The following is a 21,025-nucleotide window of genomic DNA, read 5'->3' as shown; positions in this document are numbered from 1 at the left end:
TATTAAATGAAGTGAGCCAGACCCAAAGAAACATAGACTGTGGTTTTCCTCATTGGGAATAACTAGTACATGTCTAGGATAGTCCTAGCAGAAGATTAAAATAGTTCAATAGCTATGTCCAGATGAACACATAAGGTAATGCTAATTGAAATGAACTCCAAGTTATGGAAACAAATGGTTTATTATTGTTGTTGTTATTTTCAATATACCATGTGAAATTATGTGCTTTTTCTTTTGTCTTTCTATCCCATGGTTTTACTCCTGTTTGATCACTGTAACTGATTTTAGTACCCTGGATATTGTATATACGTGTATTGGAACTAGGGATGGGAAAGGTAATAAAAATCAAGAGACAAAGGATAAAGACAAACTAATGCAATAGCAATACTTACAAAACTATCTGCTGTAAACCAACTGTACAACTCATGGGGGGAGAGTGGAATGGGGAGGGGGGAGGCGGGGGATCAGGGAGGAGGTAATAAATTGGACAAGAAATGTACTCACTGCCTTACCTGTGAAACTGTAACCACTCTGCACATCACTTTTACAATAAAGAAATGAAAAAAAGAAATATATTAAAAAATAAAATGACAGATTTACTGTTGGTTTTCTTTTCTGATATTGATGGGGGTGTTCCTTCTGAGTGCTATAGAGGGAAATGTGTTTAATGCCTCTCTCTTTGCCTTCAGTCTTTGGTGTCCCTTTGATGGTGGATGAGTCACTCCTGGTTTTCCCCCTACAAATGTTCTCCCTGAATCTCTGTCTCTGTGTCCAAATATAAGGAATCTAATCATATTGAATTAGAGGACTGTAATGAAGTAATTTTAACGTGGTTCCACATTTAAAGATTATGTGCTCAAATAAGATTCTAAGTGCTAGGTTTATGACTTTTTGAGAGAGGATACAATTCATCATATGACATCCAGATACCATTTTTATATAATATTAAAATATATGTTAATATTATCCTAAAGTATGTACCTAACACCTTGTGCCTAAAATTAAGTATGTGAGATTTATTCATGTGGGTGATAGAAGCTATTGTTGGTTCACTTTTAATGATATATAATAATTATTTTCCTATAATGTATCACAGCTTATTTTTCCATACTCCTATCAATAACTATTTCATTTTATTTTTTTTGTTTGGTTTATAGCTTAAATGAATAATCTGTTTCATTAGCTGGGTTATCCAAAAAGAAAATTCAAGACTAAATTTTGAATGTGAGCAGTTGATTTGGGAGGTATCAAAGCAGTGCAAAACTGAAATAGAAAGGAACTAGCAGAGGAGATATGAAGCACTGGCAATATGCCATGTGAGTACTCATGTACTTACCTTTTGGCATACATATGTATGATTTCTAGTATGTGTTTGTATGTATACACAACAAAGTAATTCTAGTGTATGTAAGTTTGAGTAGCTTTATATTGTTTTCATATAATTGTAAATATTCCATTGGAAATGTGGGATCACATTGTGAAATTCTTTTTAGTTTATCTATTAAATGATATTGAACACTTTTTCATAAGTTAATAACAAAATTTTTAATGTATTTTATAAAGAACCTTATAATCTCACTTTAGTTGGATTTTCTGTTTTTGAATTTGCAGTAAGTTCTAAAATATATTTGGCAAATGATTGCTTTTGAAATGTATGGGTTACAAATATCTTTTCTCCCTCTGGCTTATCTTTTCACTTGCTTAATGGCATTATTCAGTAGAAATAGCTCTTAATTTTAATGCTCAATTAATTCTTAACTTTTATGTTCAAGTTCTGATTTATCAATTCTCTATGGTTAACTTTTGTGTCACTTTAATTTGCTTTACCTATTCTAATATTATGAACATCGGGTTTTAAAATGTGAGGATTTCTGCTGCTGACATATTTCTGAAGAACCCCTCCTCTGTCATAATACTATGTTGGGAATTTAAAGGAAATTGACCATTGTGCATTGAAAAGACCCAGTTTGTGTCTATCTCTTCACTAAATCCTAAGCTTCTCTGTGCCTGGAATAATGACTCATTTATCTTTGTACTCTCTTCATCTAAGGCAATTCTGGATGCATAGTAGGCTTCTGTGAATTGTTTCCCAAACTTATCATTAGACCATTAGAATCACATCAGGAACCTAAAAGCCAAGCTAATTCCTTGGCCATAACATGGACAATTAAATATGAATGTGAGAAGTGTCCTTGACTTTGAGAGTTTGGCATACTGCTGTGTAGCCAAGATCTAGAATAACTAATCTGGAGCAGGAGAATATTTACTAATAGCATCTTGTGGGTTTATGATGGTGTGCTACTCAACACCCCACACTGCACATGGCACTACCTCAAAAAAGCAATTAGGCAGCCTGCAATGTCAACAATGCTAGAAAGACTTTACTTAGGGTAATGAAAGTCTGGATTTCTGGATATGTTTTGAAATTTTCATCTGCACTGCAAATGGAAAATGCCCATTCCATAAAAAAAGATCTTTATGGTCTTAGATTTCTTCAAGAAAAGGTCTGGGTAGTAATGCCTACAGCTACTCTCAGTTTGTACATATCCTTTATTATCTCCCTCTGCAGTAATCTCCTTTCTCAATTCAGTAAAAGCCTCCTGTGAACCTCACTGCACCCCATTCTGGTCTTTACCACAGATCCTATTTCACACAGATCTTCATGGTTACCCTATTTTGAAAAATGGTCACCAGTTCCTATCAGTCACCTTTAAGCAAAGAATCAAATTCACATCTGTTGCAGGAACAGGAAACACAGTATTTTAGATTTGATGCACAGAAAATATACTGCTCTTACGGAGAGTTAAGCAGGGTCTCTGTGGGAACTTTTCTCCCATTTGATTTTGAGCTCTAGCACAAAGCTGAGTGCTCAAGAATCATATGGGCCTTTGCAACTCTCATCAATGGGCTCTTGTTTGCAAAGACAAATTTTGAATTCTGACATGTCCTCATGTTTTTTTTTCTTAAATGTGACTATGTCATATAGTAGAGTATAAATAAAATAAGAACAACAGAAGAGAGAAAAATGGCTTTGTCCAAGACAAAGTTGTATATATATATATATATATATATATATATATATTACACAGATACATTCATATATATCTCCATGACCATTTTTTAAAAAGAAGGGAGTCTAAGCTTGCCATTGTTCTGCTCTTGAATCACTTCTCCACCTGCTGTCTGTCAGATCTAAGTACTGCAGAAGTGTGACACGTGGTGTGGACAGAAGGCAAAATGGCTGAGAAAATCACATTCAGAGATGCTCCAAGGAAGTTAGCAGTGCAAACTATTTAAAAAGGATTTGCACGTTGCAGCAGAGCTAATAGTCTGAAGGATGCAATCATAGTAACAAGAATACTTAATAAAATGAGCTTTCCCATTTTTAGGCAAACAATAGACTTCTTTATATAAAAAAGCAGAACAGAAGAAATTTTATTCAGTTTCTGAGGATGAATGTGCCAAAGATAAGCAGAGAAGCTTAGCATACAGAAATGGAAATTTCCATGGGTGAAACAAATTAATTTCTATTCTGTCATCTGACACATCATGCATAGACTGGCATTTGACTCTGTGTAGTATCATGTAAGGAGAATACAAGAGAAAATAAATTGCTTCTTCTGCCAGCATGCTGCTCTATTGTGAAGTTGTCCTAAGCCACTGTAGCACAGCTTAATGCTCTCTCTTCCCAGAGAGAAGCTCCATTACCGAACCACAAGATTTCAAGGTCAGCCAGCATACTCACATATTGCTAAGACATTTTCAACCTACATCATCTGAAAGAATTCCTATCTCCACTGCAAATAATTAAGGTGACAAAATCAAAAGTTGTCATTTAATTTTTTCTCCCCCCCCACGAGCTACAATTTCTATTTTGAAAAATTCTAAAAATAATGGTACTTGGGGTACCATAAATTTGATTTATAAAAATTGGCCAACCCTAGAAATGATTTCTCATCTGACTTGTACTTATACTCTCTCCCCAATTGTGTTAAACTGACAAAGTAGATAAACTTAACTAGTTTATGGTTCCCTGGCTTATCCCTTAAGCACAACAATTATATACCAATACCTGCATTACTTATATTTCTTTCTTTAGAGTTACTCTCTGTTTCACTTTTACTGAAAAATCAGAGGACTGGGCAATGTTAACATCCATCTTTCTTCACAGTCATCCTTTAAGAAGATGGAGAAAGTTAGTAGTTGGGGAATGTGAGAATTATGCTATTAACATGTCAATTCTTAACCAGATGTGTAACTGTAAAGTAGGCACAAAAATCATTCTCTTCGACTTCCTATTTCTTTGCCTTTTGCAGTCAGTATACCTTCTTGTTCCCAATCCCCACGCTGGCCATGTATCCTCAAGCAATACAAATTCATATCCAGGTACTAACCCTTGCATTATGCTTTTTCCCCTTTCAGGAACAGTGATATTAACCAATCCTGCTAAAGGACAGTATCAAATACTATCACAGATGTATTATTGGTGGGAGAATCTGGTATCTCAATGAAGAAAAATTTTAGACAGGAAGTTTTCCCAGCATTCCTAAAATGATATCCTTTGGAAAAATAATATTCTTATTCTTAAACATGTTTTATCCTCAGTCTGGGGAAGAGGGGTGGGGAGAGAGGCAGGGGGCAGAAACATTAATTCCTAGTTTGCACTTTTCCCACTATTTTATTTTGTCACCCTTCAGAGAAGCTGAGAGGTGATTGGCAGAGGTAGTCATTTGCTGGGCTTTCTTCCATAATGGGCAGGATCCTAACACTTAAAAGAGAAGTGAGCAGGGGTTTGTGAGCAGGACTTCTACCTCCAATGGCTCCCTCATAAAGAGAGCATCTTTTCAGATGCATATTTACACTTCCCATTCCTAGGCTGTGGGGGAGGAGCTACCCTACCATCTATGGTCCTGCTCCTGGCAGCAGGTGAGCAAGGAAGATGTGCCTCTCACTCTTCATACAAATGGGTAAGTAGGCTTGACATCAGCTCTGAAGATCAACTAAAACCTTACATATCACTGAGATTTTGATTGTGGAAAATCAGTGTTTTGGGTTTCTGATGTATGCTCAACTCTATCAAATAAGTTGGTTTTTAAAGGATGGGAGAGGAGATCAGATATTTGCTTAGTTGGTAACAAGATTAAAATTTGTTTCCTCAAATAAAAACATACTCTGGGTCCCAAGTGTCAAATAAGACCCTTCTCTTTGCCTCCCTACATCACCTTTTTTCAGGACCAAAACTTGAACTAAATATTTAATACTATGTCTAACAGCTGGTACTATGCCACCAGAACTGTAAATCCAGCACTGACTCTGAGCCCCTTTACCAGGTGACAGGTGTTACTTTTTCTTGAGCCTGGTGTCTACATTTGTATCTCAAATTTGCCACTTTTGGAACACTTCTTGTGTGTCACGTTTCAACCATTCCATTGAGAGTATTTAATTCTGTACCTTACATGTAGATGTGGTTTTTGACTTGATTGTTAAATCTGTATCTGTCAAGTATTCAGTAAATGTTCAATGACTGAGTTCACAAATGAGTGAGTGTCCACTGTTGCATAACCAGAAAGGGGAATTTTATTCTTAAACATGTACTCAGAAAGGGGCATTTTATGATCTCTGGTTAAACAGCTTAAGATTCTTTCCTGTGATTGTTGTATCAACCAACAATAGTTCTTCAGATTGAAGACCTTACATAACTAAATTAAACTAAAACTACCTGTAAGTGTATATCATCACCCTTCCTAATAAAGTTTACTAGTCTTCACTCAGACTTTTAACTTGAAGCTTATCATGTGCAATATTGTCCTTTTCCCTCCAACTTTTTCAAATCACTTGTAAACGAACTGAACTCTCACCAAAATATTGCCTGATTACTTCTGCTAAAACTAGATGTTAACATGTGTATGAGCACAGGCATAGTCATGCGTGCTCCCGCACACATACAAATGTAAAGGTAGAAGCAGTGGAAAACTGTTGGACTTCGTTTGCAGGACATAATCTTGGCTTCAGAGATGAGCAAGAAAGAACATGTGACATTGCCTCTCTATACTTTCCGAGAGATCTTTGCTGAAGTGTGGGCATGAAGGGCTATTGAAGAGAGTGTGGGAGGCTGAGTACTTTACTTTGTTCTAGTCTCTGTGTGGACATGCTTGCCTATTTCCTATTCTTTTCTTTCAGAAGACCTGTAAGAGTTTTGGAAGCAGAATTTTGTCCACCATAATGTCTAACACTTAATAAGTGTGTGCTGGGAGAATGAACATGGGAATTAAAGAAGAAAATAATGACATAGGGAGCATAAGGCAAGAAATCTTTAAATGTTTGCGGATATTTCACATTTTAAAAATTCTTAAGCAGGGTTGGAATGTAGCTCAGTGGTTCAATGTCCTGCGTTCAACCCCCAGTATTAAAAAAGAAAACGCACGTGCGCACGCACACACACATACACACACACTCACTACAGTTTTTTTTTTTTTAACCGTTTCGAATTCTTATGCAGATGTAAGGTAAATACTTGATTACTATATGATCATTATCCTTTGAAGGAACTTAGTATATTTGGGGTAAATACTCAAATCATTGTGGGGTGTGTGTGTGTGTGTGTGTGTGTGTGTGTGTGTGTGTGTGTGTGTGTGTGTATTCTGGGCCAGGGCACTGTCCCTGAGCTCTAGTTTAAGGCTAGTACTCTACTACTTGAGCCACAGCTCCACTTCCAGATTTTTGATGGTTAACTGGATATGAATCTCACAAATATAGAATGGGCTGACTTTGAACCACAGTCCTCTGATCTAAGCCTCCTGAATAGCTAGTATTACATATAGCAGCAGCTAAGAATTGAAAAATAATTAGAAACTATTTAGATTTTAGGCTTGTAGAGAATTCTCAATATACAGTGCCTTCATTTATTTGAAAAATGCAATTTAAGGTATCAGTTACCTATTTAAAAATAGAGATAACAATAATACTTTCTTACCTCTGTAGTCAAGCAAGATAGTTGAGATCCTGGTATAAGTCTTATTGTATAAAATTATCACATGCTTGAGTTTTATCTGCCCAGTTTCCATTCTCCACCACTATCCATTCTCACACCATTCAAACCCTTTCCATGTGTTATGAGACAGACACTTTCTACACATCAAAAATTTCCCCCCAGAGGGACTGAGGTATAAAATAAAATCACGATACAAGTTACTCATAGGTTCGTTTTATAAAATTCTGAATGCATAGTACACAGAATGAAAGCATTTTCCTAATTACATTCAAAATAACAATTTGAGAACAGATAACTTTGGAATGATAGAAAAAAATATTTGACAGTTTGGAGAAAACTTCCCAACTCTAGGTTTACTCAGAACTTGGCAGATATATCCTTATGTCTCTTACATATTTCATTCTCACTTTATTTTGATCTCAGAATAACTTCTGTAGCCTGGGATAGACTCTTCCTCTTTTTTTCTCAAACCATAGCAAGTGCTTTCCATTTTAGAGCTAGTAATGGACAATGTTGGAAGGAGGTGAGATGGCCTGTGATTTTGGTGTTCACGTGTTAGAACACTGAACATCTTTGATCAAGTGTCCGTGAGTAATTGCACTTCAGAAATTGCAGTTTTCAGGTGAGTCTTTTCTTCTGCTGCTGATCACAGCCATTGTGATGCACTTGTACCCCTAGGCCTGCTGGAAAGCATAGCATTAGCCTCAGCTCAGCCTCTCCAGCTCTGATTGTCTTGCTACAGTGGTCAGTTTTCAATACCTTCAAACCTTTTCAAAATTGTCACTTGAGTATTTCTTTTGTAGGCTTTAGGATTTATGATTGTCTTTCTTGAATGCACTGTATGGTAACTCATTTGAAGCCCAGGGAGTAGCATTTTTATGAGAGCAATTGGGATGAATGTAAAGTCCTTTATACAAAGCCTTGCTTGCTAATGTGTGGTTTTAGAAGGAAGAAATTTGCAAAAATTGTTGCAGAATAAAGAGAAAAGGTAAAAAAAAACAACACATTTTTTTCTTTAGACTTACTGCTTCCCACACATGCATAAAGACATACAAACAATGACAGCTCTTTCTTTTTTTTTTTTATTTTCATCCCATGAATGCAGCAAACGGCATCAAGCATCTCCAGCTGTGATAATTGGTGTATAAAGTGAAGTTTGCTTTCAAGTGGACTAGTTGGAACTCTTTGAGCAGCTCATGGGGATATATTTTATATCATCACAAGGATGTTGGGACAGATGCTTAGGCAGCATTCTGGGAAGATTGACAGGGTCTTAGGTTTTTTCTGCCCAGTTTTGATCAGAGAGAGGTCTGATCATTGAGGTAGGAACATGACACCCTGAAAAGAAGCTTATGGTCAACAAGGACACCTGCTTGCCCAGGAAGCTGTCCTACTCTGTAGTACTGTAGGACCATACTTTTCTCTTTCATTCTTAATTGTTGTATTCACTTTCTGTCATTTCCAGAGAAGTGACACCCACAGACTTCTCCTGGACATTGGGACAACTGGCAAGAATATTCCTTTATTATTAAACATATCCTTAGTCTACTCTAGCATGTACCGTCTTTGCAGTTCCTTGCTTTAATGACATAGGGCGAAATCAGAAACTATATAGATTATTTTGCTGGATAAGCATCTGTTTGAGTACACAGTATGTATCAACTCCTATGGTTTGCACATATCATCATCTGACTTAATTTAACCCAGTGAAGTGACTCCTTTTTGACAATTTATAGATTGAAGAACTTGGTATGAAAGAAGTTAAGATATCTAACTAGTAGTATGAAGATGATGTTGAGGCCTATATAATTTTAGCACTAATGTTTCCAGCTATCAAATAGTCTACCTTAAGCTATTCTGGTTCTTAGATCTTCCGGTCTAATTTGCATGCTCATTCTTCTTAGTGCTTCCATTAGCTCTGAGTGAATCTGCTGTAGATATTATCACATGCTGATTTAGTTGTCTTAAGTGCACATGCCAATGTATTAATATGATAGCATAAGAGCCACATAGTAATCATAGCATAAGTGCTTAGTGAATGACAGTCAGGGCTTTTTTTTTGGTCAGGAACACAGACCTTTACATGTGACTTAAGGATTCCTATAAATGGACATTTTGTGGAAAAAAGTGATCTACAATACAAGTAAAGGCTCTATTCTGCAGATTGAAATCCTGAATAAGGAGGCAGGCTCAGATGTGTGGGTGTGTATGTTTTTGTGTGTGTGCATGAACATGTGTGTGTTGCATTGTGTACTTCAGTAGATTCAATTCTCTTCCTGGCTGCAGGGAACATACTTGATAGTTGCTTTGTTGGCATAAGTTTACTGTCATTGTCTTGAGCATCTTATTTGTTGGTAGTACCTTTTAAGAGCATATTTAGGATTGTTTTTCCAGATCACATTTGTACCTCAAACAGTAAGTTGGATTCTATTACTATCCTCTTTTTTTAAGACAAGTAAGAGCACCTGGCTTTATATAGTTACAGAGTAGGAGATTTTTCAATATTGTACCTGGTTTCCGTTTTTGAGTTAAAATTCCTATCCTATCCTTACTTTATGTATTCTCCATGCTGCAGTTAGAGCAGTTTTCCTAGAAACTACACTTTCAATGCCACTCTCTTGATCACAACCCATTAGCAAGGGCAGAGGGGTTTTCTCTCCAAGTTCCAATAGAACTGGACTTTTCCTATCTCAAGACATATATTATATTTGTTTCTGACCTCACAATACTTGACATTCCTTTTTTATCCCATTGTACTTGATCTAACTTCAATACATTCATTTATTTACCTAGCATCTAGTAGATACAAGGACACACCTATGATCCTTTCATGGAAATTAGCCTGGTAGGCTCCAAACAATACCATTTCAATTTTTGACAAATGCTATTATAATCAAAGAAGGTGGTCATGCAAAGTTAGGAATGATAGTGGTTCTGGGAATTCTGTGGATAGCAAGATACAAACAGCTATTTTAAGGAAGTATTTGAGGTGAGTTTAAAGATTAAAAAAGTCAGTCATTTAAAGTTCTGTAGGAAGAAGATTCTATGTGGAGGAAACAGAAATTACAGTTTTTGAGGTGGGAACATACTTACTTATGTTTGATGGACAAAGGAACATCAAGTTAATTGATGCTTGTAGAATGGGAGGAAGTGTAGAATGTGAGTAACACCTATGATGATAAGCCACCAACAAACAAATAAGTGAATTCCAGATTGTAACAGATGACAGCTAAACCTTCATAAAGTTGAGAACATTTGGAAAATGTTTCGTGATACTTGTCATGACCTCCAGGCTAAATGATGCTTCAATGTTCTTTGATACATGAAAAGTGGTAAAGTAGGCCCCAAATAGCTCATCATATTCATTACAAAATGATGGGCAGCAGATCATAGTACTCTATCCAGGAGGGAGCTGGGAAGATGACTGCGGTCTATTTTCAGTTAATTTTATATTCATAAATAGAATTGGAATTGTAAGTTTGCTTTGATTCACTTCATTGAAAATGAAAAGGGAGAAGTGAGTATTTCCCCAAAGGAAATCTAAAACTACTACAGCATAGAAGGGAATGGTGTTCTGCTTTACTTTCAATAATGTCTCATCTTATAATTTAATAGCAATCCTGGGGAGATGTATTAGAAAGAACACATGAAGCATTTAAAATTCCTTGGAGAGCTGTCCATAATTTTAAACTTATGGTGATAATTATTGGATAACGAGGAAGCTTGAAGTTACACTGGATCTACATGTTGACAAGCTTCTTTTCTTCCACATATATTTCCAAGTTCAAGAAAGACAAAAGTATATTTTCCATTTTTGTGTTACTCTTACAATACCACTTTCCCCCTCAATGTCTTAGTTGAAAAATTCTTCATCTTATTTCTCGACATTGGAGTAACTCAGGTTCTATTTTACATCTCTTTTTTTTTTCTGGAGATAGAATCTTGTCATGTAGTTCAGGATGGCCTTGAACTTGAAATCCTTTTGCCTCAACTTCTTGGAGTGTTGGGACTACCGATGTATGCTGCGACCACATCACTGTTTCTTTTTCTCTTTCTTCTCTTCTTCCTTTCCCTAAGTGATCTTAATTTATTTTCTATCAGTTTAAAAACAATGATGAATCCCAAATTTAGAAATTATAAATATTGATATCTGATTCTTGAAGGTAGGAATTGATATGTTTTATCCGCAATTGTACAAAAATGTTTGATACTTACCAAGACACTAGTATTGCTTTAAGGAAATAAGAGTGAAGACAATAATAGTAGTTTGGATGAGAACTGCTATGTTTTTCTTCATTTTGCCATTTGATTACTAAGTGCTTTTGCTTGCTGGAGTGCCTATTCCCCAAATCCCAGCTCTCTTTCAATGTATAATTCAAATGTCACCTTCTTTACTGAAACAGTGTAATCTTTGAGGTAGAAAGGAATTGTCTTCTCTAGGTACTAATGAAACTTTGACTTTTCTTAACATCTTATCTGATTTTAACAATGGATAAGTTAATCCACAATATCGAGTATATCTGTGATACAGAAAAAAGTTTTTCTTGGGCTAGGATATAGCTCAGTAGCAAAGTGCTTGCCTAGCAAGTACAACATCCTGGCTTCCATCTGCAGTACTAAGCCAGAAAAGACAAAACAATAGTTAAAAAAAACCTGAAAAACCTTTCTTTTCATTATTGCAGTCTGGCATTCTAGATCATTTCTCCTTTTTGTGTATGTTTTGCAACATGAGTTGCAAGTACATATATACTGAGGATGTTTTCTGTTTACAAGGGATATAACTACCTATAAAATATTTTATCCTGCTTGCTCAGGACAGTTCTTGTTTGTGCATGTTCTGGAATTCATAAAGTGCCTTCTCATTCTTTGCTTTATTCAAGTATATGTTCACCTTATCTCTAAGATGAATCTCTAAAGGTATAGAACAGCAGAGTCCTTGACAAATTTTGAAAATGCTCTAAGCTCAGTAATAAGGAGCACAGCTGTATAGAATTGTGCATGATATCATTAATTTCCTCCAGAGTTTGTATTTGCATATGATGATGGAAACTTGGCACCTTTATTTTCTTTTACAGGAAGGTAGGTTCTGTTTATTTTCTTAAGTACATGATGTTACATTTAGATAGCTCAAAATCAAGTATACCAACAAAAGGTCATCCCTTGTAAGGTATGACAAATCATCAAAAGAGGCCATTGACATTTGGTTGTAATGTAGAGATTCAGGAAGCTCCCTAATTGGTCTTGTCTACATCAGAGTTTCTAAAAGCATTTTTTATCAGTGTGAAATTCCTTTAAGTAAATACACATTCTGGTCGGCAGGGGGCAAAATTGCAGCAAATTGTTCTTTTCTCCATTGCAACCTACCCTCCTTGGAAATTAACCATCAGGTTTCTGCCAGAACCTGCCACATTTAGGGTGAAATATGATGCTGTTAAAATAAAATATAAAGGTTAGGGAAAGATCAGTAATAAGTCGTAAATTGAACATAGGTTTCACGAAACCACCTCTAAAAGAGTCTAGAAATTAATAGTCCATAATATGATGAAAAACCCTCGCTGACATCAAGAAACCTCTTGCCTTCTTTTTAAAGAATTCTCTTTAATGCATAATTCACAGAGTCCATGAAACATTCTGGGAAACTTTTGGATGGATATCAGCCTTTTAATTCAAAATTATGCACTCTGGGAAATGGCTGGCACGGAAGGTGGCAAGCCTACTAGGTAATTTATACCAGCAATCAAATTGCAATTACAAAGGAGATTAAAACATGACTTTAAAGAGCCTTACTCCACCCTCAGGGCTACTATCTATTTTGTAAACATAGCAAGGGAGCCTGTAATTAAAGGAAACCTGTAATTAAAATTTTAGACCCTCTTCAGCTTTGTAAGGGTGACACTATGAAATCTGACATAGTGTTGGACAACTGGCTTTATACCTTTAAGAGGGTGCATTTTTTCTAATATTGTCTGCTCTAACCTATAGGTAATTCCTTTAAGTTTATACTATTTTTGCTTTTTAGAAACAACAGAAACAACCTGAAGTATTATCACATCTACCACTGGAGACTGACTATAGAGGAAGCAAGTGCATGTGGGCTGTGGTAATGACATAGCAATAAAAGAGTGCAAATTCCAAGGCATAGACCTGTGAGTATAACCACTGTCTGCTTTTATCTTTTGATCATGGTTAGCAAGTTTATAGTCACCTTTCTCTGACAATTTTGAAAAAGCTGTCTATGTTTGAAAATGGGAAACTCAAGCTAGAGGGCTAGGCAGAATGATGATGTAGGGAAGAGAACTGTAGCATTTTTCCTCCTCATGCATTTATCTTTAGATCTCCATTCTCCATGTGTGCTCCCTCAACATTTTATCCTCATAGAATTCAGGTTGATACGACCTCTGTGTCTTGGGAAATGTTGAATTGTTAAGGTGTTTTCCTTAATGGAGGCATGCAATTATCATGATCACGTGACAACTGATGCTTCTCCAGATTCCTGGCAATCATGACATTGTTCATACAAATTGTTCCTAACATCTAGAACTTTAATAGGTGCCAGAATGTGGCCTGTTACTATATGTTTGTGTAGTAGTTTATGTTTTCACTATTTTTTTCAGTGCTTAACTTTTGCTTCATTAATAACTTTGATTTTAGCCAAACCAATATGATAAGCTGACCCTGAAAGACTGGTTACTCTAATGTTAACAGTGCTTTAAAAATGAGACTGGGTAAAAATTCTGAACTATGAAGTAAATAACTGAATAAATGATAGGGAAATGTAGGCCTAATTTTAAAGCCATTTATTTCTCCATCCTTGTAGAAGCTTTCCTTACTTTTGAACAGATTGAGAGATGAAGCTATTTTGCCTGATGTCAAAGATGTTTCATTTCTAAAGACCCGTGAAGCTAGAAAAGTGTTTTTAGAGACTCGGAAACATAATTAATTACTGAGTTAGGCCCTTAGAGACAGGAACTGCTTAAATCCTGATACAGACCTTTTATCTAGTTAATTAGCTTTATAAGAAGAATTTTGCACATTTAGCAGATGAGTATAGATTTTATTACTTGAAACTCAATACAATTTATTTTTATGTTTTACTTTTAAATTAGAGAAAAATAATCTTGAACTCTGAAATAACTCTAGAAGTCATGATAATAACGAAGGGCATAGTGAATTGACATTACTCTCTCAGCTGCATTGCATCTCTGAAGGAAAAGAAAAAAATCAGTTTGATGCTTTCTGCATGGACAAATTTACTAAAGATCAGGGACATGTGGTGCTCCTGAGTAGTTCAGTTGTTCATAGTAGGAGCACATATGTTTTCTACATCAGTGAGTTAGACTATGGGAAGGTGTTTATAAGTTCCTTTGCTTTTAAATCAAAGTGATCCAGAGGAATTTGTGCCTACCATCCCATCATTTTCATGAGGCATATGAGATGGTGAAATACATTAACTATTCTACGTGAAGGTCTGCTGAGATGAAATGACCCTTGATGCTTGCAAATGCTGTGGGAAATTTTTCTGCGGCTACATTCTTCACCACCTGGATGTTCACTTTGATTCTGTTTAGATAGGCTCTGGGATCATCGAACCATCTGTGTCTTGAAACAACAGCCTTAGCAGTAATGTTTTTTCCTGGGAGTATATTTAAGATTCTTAAACTAAATTCTAACTTCTTTTTGTTGTTTTAAAATTAACCCAGGTATATGGGCATCAGAGGTAATTTTTGATTCTCAACCACTTTTTTCCAAGGTAGTCCCTTTTTTCTCCACTAAGTGTTCTTGTCTCTTGATGTATAACCATACCATTATAGATGAACAGATCTGCAACCAAACTCCCCAAATGCTTACTCATATTGAAACATTCGTTACACCTGAAAAAAACACCTTACACTTTATTTCTCTTATTAATCATATACATCTTTTTTAGTAATTACATTCTCGATTACTTTACCTTTCACAGACCCAAGGCAAATAATTAGCATTAAAAAAAAAACTGCAATGAGCTGTAATCCTATCAACTCAGGAGGATGTGATCTGAAGATCTTGATTCAAAGCCAGCCCAGGCACGAAAGGGCATAAGATTCTTATCTCCAATTATCTACCAGAAAACCAGAAATGGAGCTGTAGCTTAAAGTGGTAGAGCACTCACCTTGAGCAAAAAGTTCAGCGACGGCGCCCAGGCCCTGAGTTCAAACCCTACGACTGGCAAAAACCAAACTAAGCCAGACAAAAAACAACAACCAAAAAAATACCACCACCACCAACACAACTGCAATGGCTGTGAATCTAATCACTGGATATAATGCTCACACTCTCATTTGATTGGGTTGCATGGTGGCCAGCTTTCTCTGATCCAGAACAAAAATTAGGAGTCTTTAAAAGAAACTATTATATGTAAAGTATAATGTCAAAAGATACCACCATGTAATTATATTGATAATTATCATTTTATTATATGAAATTTACATTATATAGGTCATTTGCCTGTCTCCCTCATTTAGCAAGTGCCTACGATGGATTATGAATGGGGCAAGGACAGGTGGAAAGAAGGTTGAATTGGATAGATAACAGGATTTCTAGCACCTTCTGAATTCAATCAAACAAGCATGAGAAATTTGAATACTTTATCTTGAAGATGGCCACAGTTATCATTGAAATTTGGTCAAGGAGGGGCTCTTTGGAGGGCGTTCTATCTAGTGAAGATACATCAAAATATGATTTAGGATTTGGAGGGTATTTGTCACCATGGGTGCACCATGTAATAGGGTGTCATCCAACCTGCTCTGACTATTCATCTACCTTGAATGGTTGTTGAATGATACTTCTGGGGGATGGAGACATTTCAGGAAGGAAAAAAAAATCATACACGTAGGATGCCGAAACAAAAATGGTTCATGGAGTGATTTAGTTGCTATTATTGCTCCTTTTAGGACTGGGCTAAAAATGGCTTAAAGTTCAAAAGTTGATTCTTTATATTAGCAATCTGAGAACAAATTTGAAAAGACATAAACCTAAATGGCTTTCTCCCCCCAGCACTTCAATGAACCTTTATTGTTGTCACTTATCATGAACCTTTACTCTAATAATGACTCATGAAGCAATTTGATGGCACCTCATGTGCTGTAAACAAAAAATTTATGGCTTAAATGAGTTACTGTCAGCTTCTGCTCTTTTTTCTCTTCTTTTAAGCTAATGTTTCCCTTATGGTGAAATTCACAGAAAAATACATTCTGGCCAATTTTATGATGAGCTCCAATCAACTAGGAAGAATGACACAGTGGTCCATGTTGATTAAAGATAATCCCACAGGACAAACACAATATGGAGTAGATGAAATGTTGATGAAGTGGGGGAAGTAATCCACTGTTTTAGTGGTACTGAGAGGCACAGTGAAGAATCTATTCCACAGTGAGTTTTGAAAGATTCTGAAAACCTATTTCAATGGGTATATATGTATGGGTGTATATTATGTGATAAGATATGTGTATATGTGTCATAGTGAATATATTAACTAAAATTTTGCTAGAAAAGAAGAATTTTTTTCTGGTCCTGGGGCCTGAGCACTGTCCCTGGCTTCTTTTTGCTCAAGGCTAGCACTCTACCACTTGAGCCACAGCACCACTTCCAGCTTTTTCTGCATATGTGGTGCTGAGGGGCTTCATGTATGCTAGGCAAGCACTCTACCACTAGTCCACATTCCCAGACAAAAGAAGTCTTATGAAATATATTCTTTCTATTGATATATGACATAACTGAGGCCAAAAAGCCTTTCTGATTGCCTCAGGACATAGAGTGAAGCTTATGTCAAAACTTGAGGCAGAACTTCTCAACACCGCTTTATGTCACTTAGAGTTAAACTCAAAATCCTTACAAGGCTCTTCAAGACTTGGCCCTTACTACCTTTCTGACCTCTCCTCTTCCCTTCTCTCATGCTCTCTCCCTATCCTTCCACACTGGTCTTTCTAGTTTTCATGGAGAATATGAAGTAGGATTCCACCTCAGACCTTGTCCAACTTTCAGGAAATGTTCTCCTTATGTGTTTCCATATGGCTCACTCCAGATCTCTCTTTATGGGTCAAACTGTCAGTGAGATAGCTTCTGTCACATTATATAAAAACAAAAACCCTTGCATGCATGCATGCATACACACGCATACACACCTGCACACACACACACACACACACACACACACACACACACACACACACACACAGAGCCCTCTACCTAGGACCCCTTATTACCCTTGGCCTGCCTTATTTTTCTTCATAGCAATGTTTCAGGATGTACTAGGCTATATGGTTGCTAGCTTCTTTTGTAGAAAATAAACTATAGGAAGGTAGAAATTTTCTGAGATTTCATGGGTAATTGCCTCAGGTCTGGAGCTGGAACTGATGTAGAAAAGGTCTACAGTTAATGTGAAAGGACTATATAGTATTTCCCTGGGTCTTCCAAATCCATCACTAGACTCATTGTCTTAAGAGTACTGCAGTGGGAGTGCCAGTGTATATTGTACATACTGAAACTCTTCAAATACAACCAATGACTCTACCCCTCTCCCAAACAGAAACCTTAGTTATACAAAAGGCAAGAACAAAAATACCATGTTGATGAGTTCTGTCTGGTACTCAGTTTGAAGTCCCTGCTTTTCATGGCTTTTTTGCTCATGCTTGTTTTATTTTTTGATATTAACAGATGGATGCCAAATTGGCTCAATGATTTGCTGCAATCCAGAGCCCTGGCAGTGTGGATCTAGAATTGATATAAACACTCATGATTCCATTTCTCCTACTCACATTGGTGTTCATATTTTCTGAAGACTTTCTACCACTGCTATATAACCATGGTGTTTTTGGCTTCTACTTTATTAGCTAGTAGTCATCACACTTCCTATTATCTTGGATGTTGAGGGGACATACTACTAGACAATGATCACAGGATTATGATCCATGCTATGCAGGATTCTTTCTTTATCACCTTGGGTGAGTGATGCTACTTTTCCCATTTTCTATGTTTTCATGGATAAAATATTAAATAACATCAACCTGACTTGGCTCACAGAGCTGGTCTGAGGAGGAAATGCAGTGTACTTATGAGTAATTTACAAATGATGATATGCTTAGTGAACGTACATTGTCATAACTATTCCTGGCATCTGAGAATTCTAAATTTATGGCAATATTTTGTTATAACTTCTTGATTGAGTGTGAGTTCTTATATGGAACCATCAAACATGAGGGATATGAAACTCTTGCTTAATGTAATATCGGGTATGGAAACAGGGATAAACCTTCACATTCAATTCAATCTCTCAAGCAAGTCAATACATTCAATCTCTCTGGTCTAGTAGATTGGATGAGAAAATTTAAATTATAAATGACATTAAAAAGTAGAAGGCTACAACATGAGTCTCTCATTTTCTCAGTCCTGTTGCAAACTAATTAATCTCACTGTATTGACTTGAAGTCTCTGCTTTGATTGGAATTTTTGCTCATAAACCATACACTTTGTCTGCTAAGTGAGATATGAGCCTTGAGATTTTTTTGCTCCGAATGACTCTGAACAACTTATCTTTGCAAATTTGAGAACATTATTAGACTAAGCTTCATTTTAATGTATAAAATAAGGTGAAATAATATTTACCTCTACTGAAAGATTGTTGTAGAACTTAATAAACAAAGCACACATAATAACTGTTGTTGAGTCTGTTAGTTCTAGCCTATTATTCTCTTCAGATTAGAAGATTGGTTGATTTTTGCTGAAGTTCTGGGTGAAGGTGACAGATCAGTGGTAATAATTCAAAGAGTTTTGGAAAATGCATATATTTTCATTCAAGGGGACTGGAAATACATAATTTTGTCTCATTCTATAAGGTCCAATCAACAATTTTTTACTTCAATTTAATTCTAATTTCAAAAAGAATTCTGAATGTTCACTATCTCAAGCACAAATGAAACACTTGAAAACTTGTAAACATGCCTATGTGGAATGATATGCCTTCCTGGAACATCTTTTTCTCTTCACTTGTAATGAAATCTTGGTCAGAATTCAGCAATACAACTTGAGGAAGTCTCTTCTGACACCTATCCACCATGACCTGTCTTTGGGTCTACATACTGTGCCACTTAGACCTCTCTTAAGATGCTAATGTGAACTGCCATGTAAAAGTTGTATGAATCTTGTATTGCCCTTACTTGTTGCCAAGGTACTTAGGGATTTGCATGTTTTTCCTCTTTGTTGTTGATCTGTTCTAGGATCTGTCACAGACTTCATCAAATACTAACAGTTTCTCTGAAGTTTTCGAATGATATTATGATGGGTTCATATGCACATGGCCCCATGCTCCACAAGTCCCTTCCCATCTTAAAAAAATATAAATTGACAAGCTTTATATCATTCAGTTTCCAATTCTTTTTTTAATTTAATTTTATTGACAAGGCGTTGTGCAAAGGGGGTACAGTTACATAATAAGGTAGTGAGTACATTTCTTGTGATATCTGTTACACCCTCATTTTTCTTTCCCTTCCCTAGTTCATGTAGGCATATATACAATGTCCAGTATATATCAGTTTCCAATTCTAGCTTTACCATGAAGAGAAAATTTATGTTTGTTGTGGTAGAGTGCATCACCGGTATCTGGCCAATTTAGGGACTGAATGTGTAATCTTGTCTCCAAAAGGCATCTAAATAATTTCAAACAACACTGCCTCTCCAACTATTCTATTACACTTGTACAGAAAAAACGTATTTTACAACTAAAAGAGAAATAATGCTACTTTTTGAATTACCTGACTAATGTAATGTGCTCAATTGGTGAACTTTAAATTCATTTACCACCTCTGAAAGCTTTGTTGTTTATTGCTTACGGAAGAATGAGTGATGGAATCAATGGGCAAATAGGAGGTTGGTATCAATGGCCATATCTTAGAACATTCAATCACAGGTTTGGCTCAGTGAGTTTACGTGTTATGGACATAATTTTGTATTTGAACCATTACTTTGTAAGGTAGCTTACTCCAGTGTTAGTAAAGCTTTCTATGCTCTTCTTAAAAAGAACTAAATATTTGAATATTTTGAAGTGTTCTTAGTATAATTTCAGAGGATTGTTGCAGTCTAATTTACTTTAGACAGGAGAGCCACTAAACCAGATGCAAATGGAATGCCTGTGTTGAGAAGAAATCATGTAGAATGACTATGTAACCGTCCTGATACTTTCAAACAAAATGAGTAAAGTGAACTATAGGCACTTACTGAGAATCTAAAGAGGAGAATGAGAATGGGCAGGCTTTAAAGCCTTAAGCTGTCCTCAGTGCCTGTCTTTTAGGTTACTACATTAATATTCTTAATCTTCAGCATGTCCAGTGCTGAAGATGTATGAGAATTGTACTAGGCTTCTAGGAAGGCTACAGTAAAATCTGGAAAGAACTGATCATATTTACTTGCTCTTTCAGATAACTGCTTTAGTCTCTTAAAATTCTGTAGAGAAAACCTTTGCCTTTTAGTACATGATTGCTATCCTGATCAGTAACTTTTTCAGCACATTGAAAACACTTCTTTTCTTTGTGCTACAGATTTCTCTGTATCCTGTTAAAGAAAAGGAGAAGCATCACTGAATATAAAAGAAGGGAAAATAATTGTGGTCGAATAATACACAATGTCCAACAGGTTAGTACTTGATACAAACTGTAAGGAAGTTTGAACAGCTTTGAGAACATGCTGAAAATATGTTTTCCAACTTCCAGACATGTTTGTGAGTAATGTTTCTGTAAATATACCACAGTGTCTAAAAGTCTGGAAAACACAAGGCAATCTTCTTTTTATTGTTCTTTTATCTGATCAGCATGAAAATAGAAAATATTTCTTTTATACTTCCTTGGGGATGATGACTTTCTTTTTTCTGTTTCATAGACAGAGTGGCAGTAAGAATAAATCAAGATAAATGAAAGATTATGAAATAGCAGAGATCAAAATAATAAGTATAATGATAATAATAACGAATAGCAGCATCTAAGGGCATAGGCTAAAGTGAAAAAACAG

General features: G+C 36.0%; 1 protein-coding gene across 1 annotated transcript in view; it reads right to left on the bottom strand.

Annotated features, from left to right (window-relative positions):
- Grm3 (glutamate metabotropic receptor 3) overlaps window positions 1-21,025 on the bottom strand; it is an 83,143-nt gene that overhangs the window by 29,987 nt on the left and 32,131 nt on the right. The gene's annotated exons all lie outside the window — the stretch shown is intronic.

This window comes from Perognathus longimembris, chromosome 2, assembly GCF_023159225.1.
Source record: "Perognathus longimembris pacificus isolate PPM17 chromosome 2, ASM2315922v1, whole genome shotgun sequence".
NCBI classification, from domain to species: Eukaryota; Metazoa; Chordata; class Mammalia; order Rodentia; family Heteromyidae; genus Perognathus; species Perognathus longimembris.
This window is presented reverse-complemented; position numbering and strand designations above follow the sequence as displayed.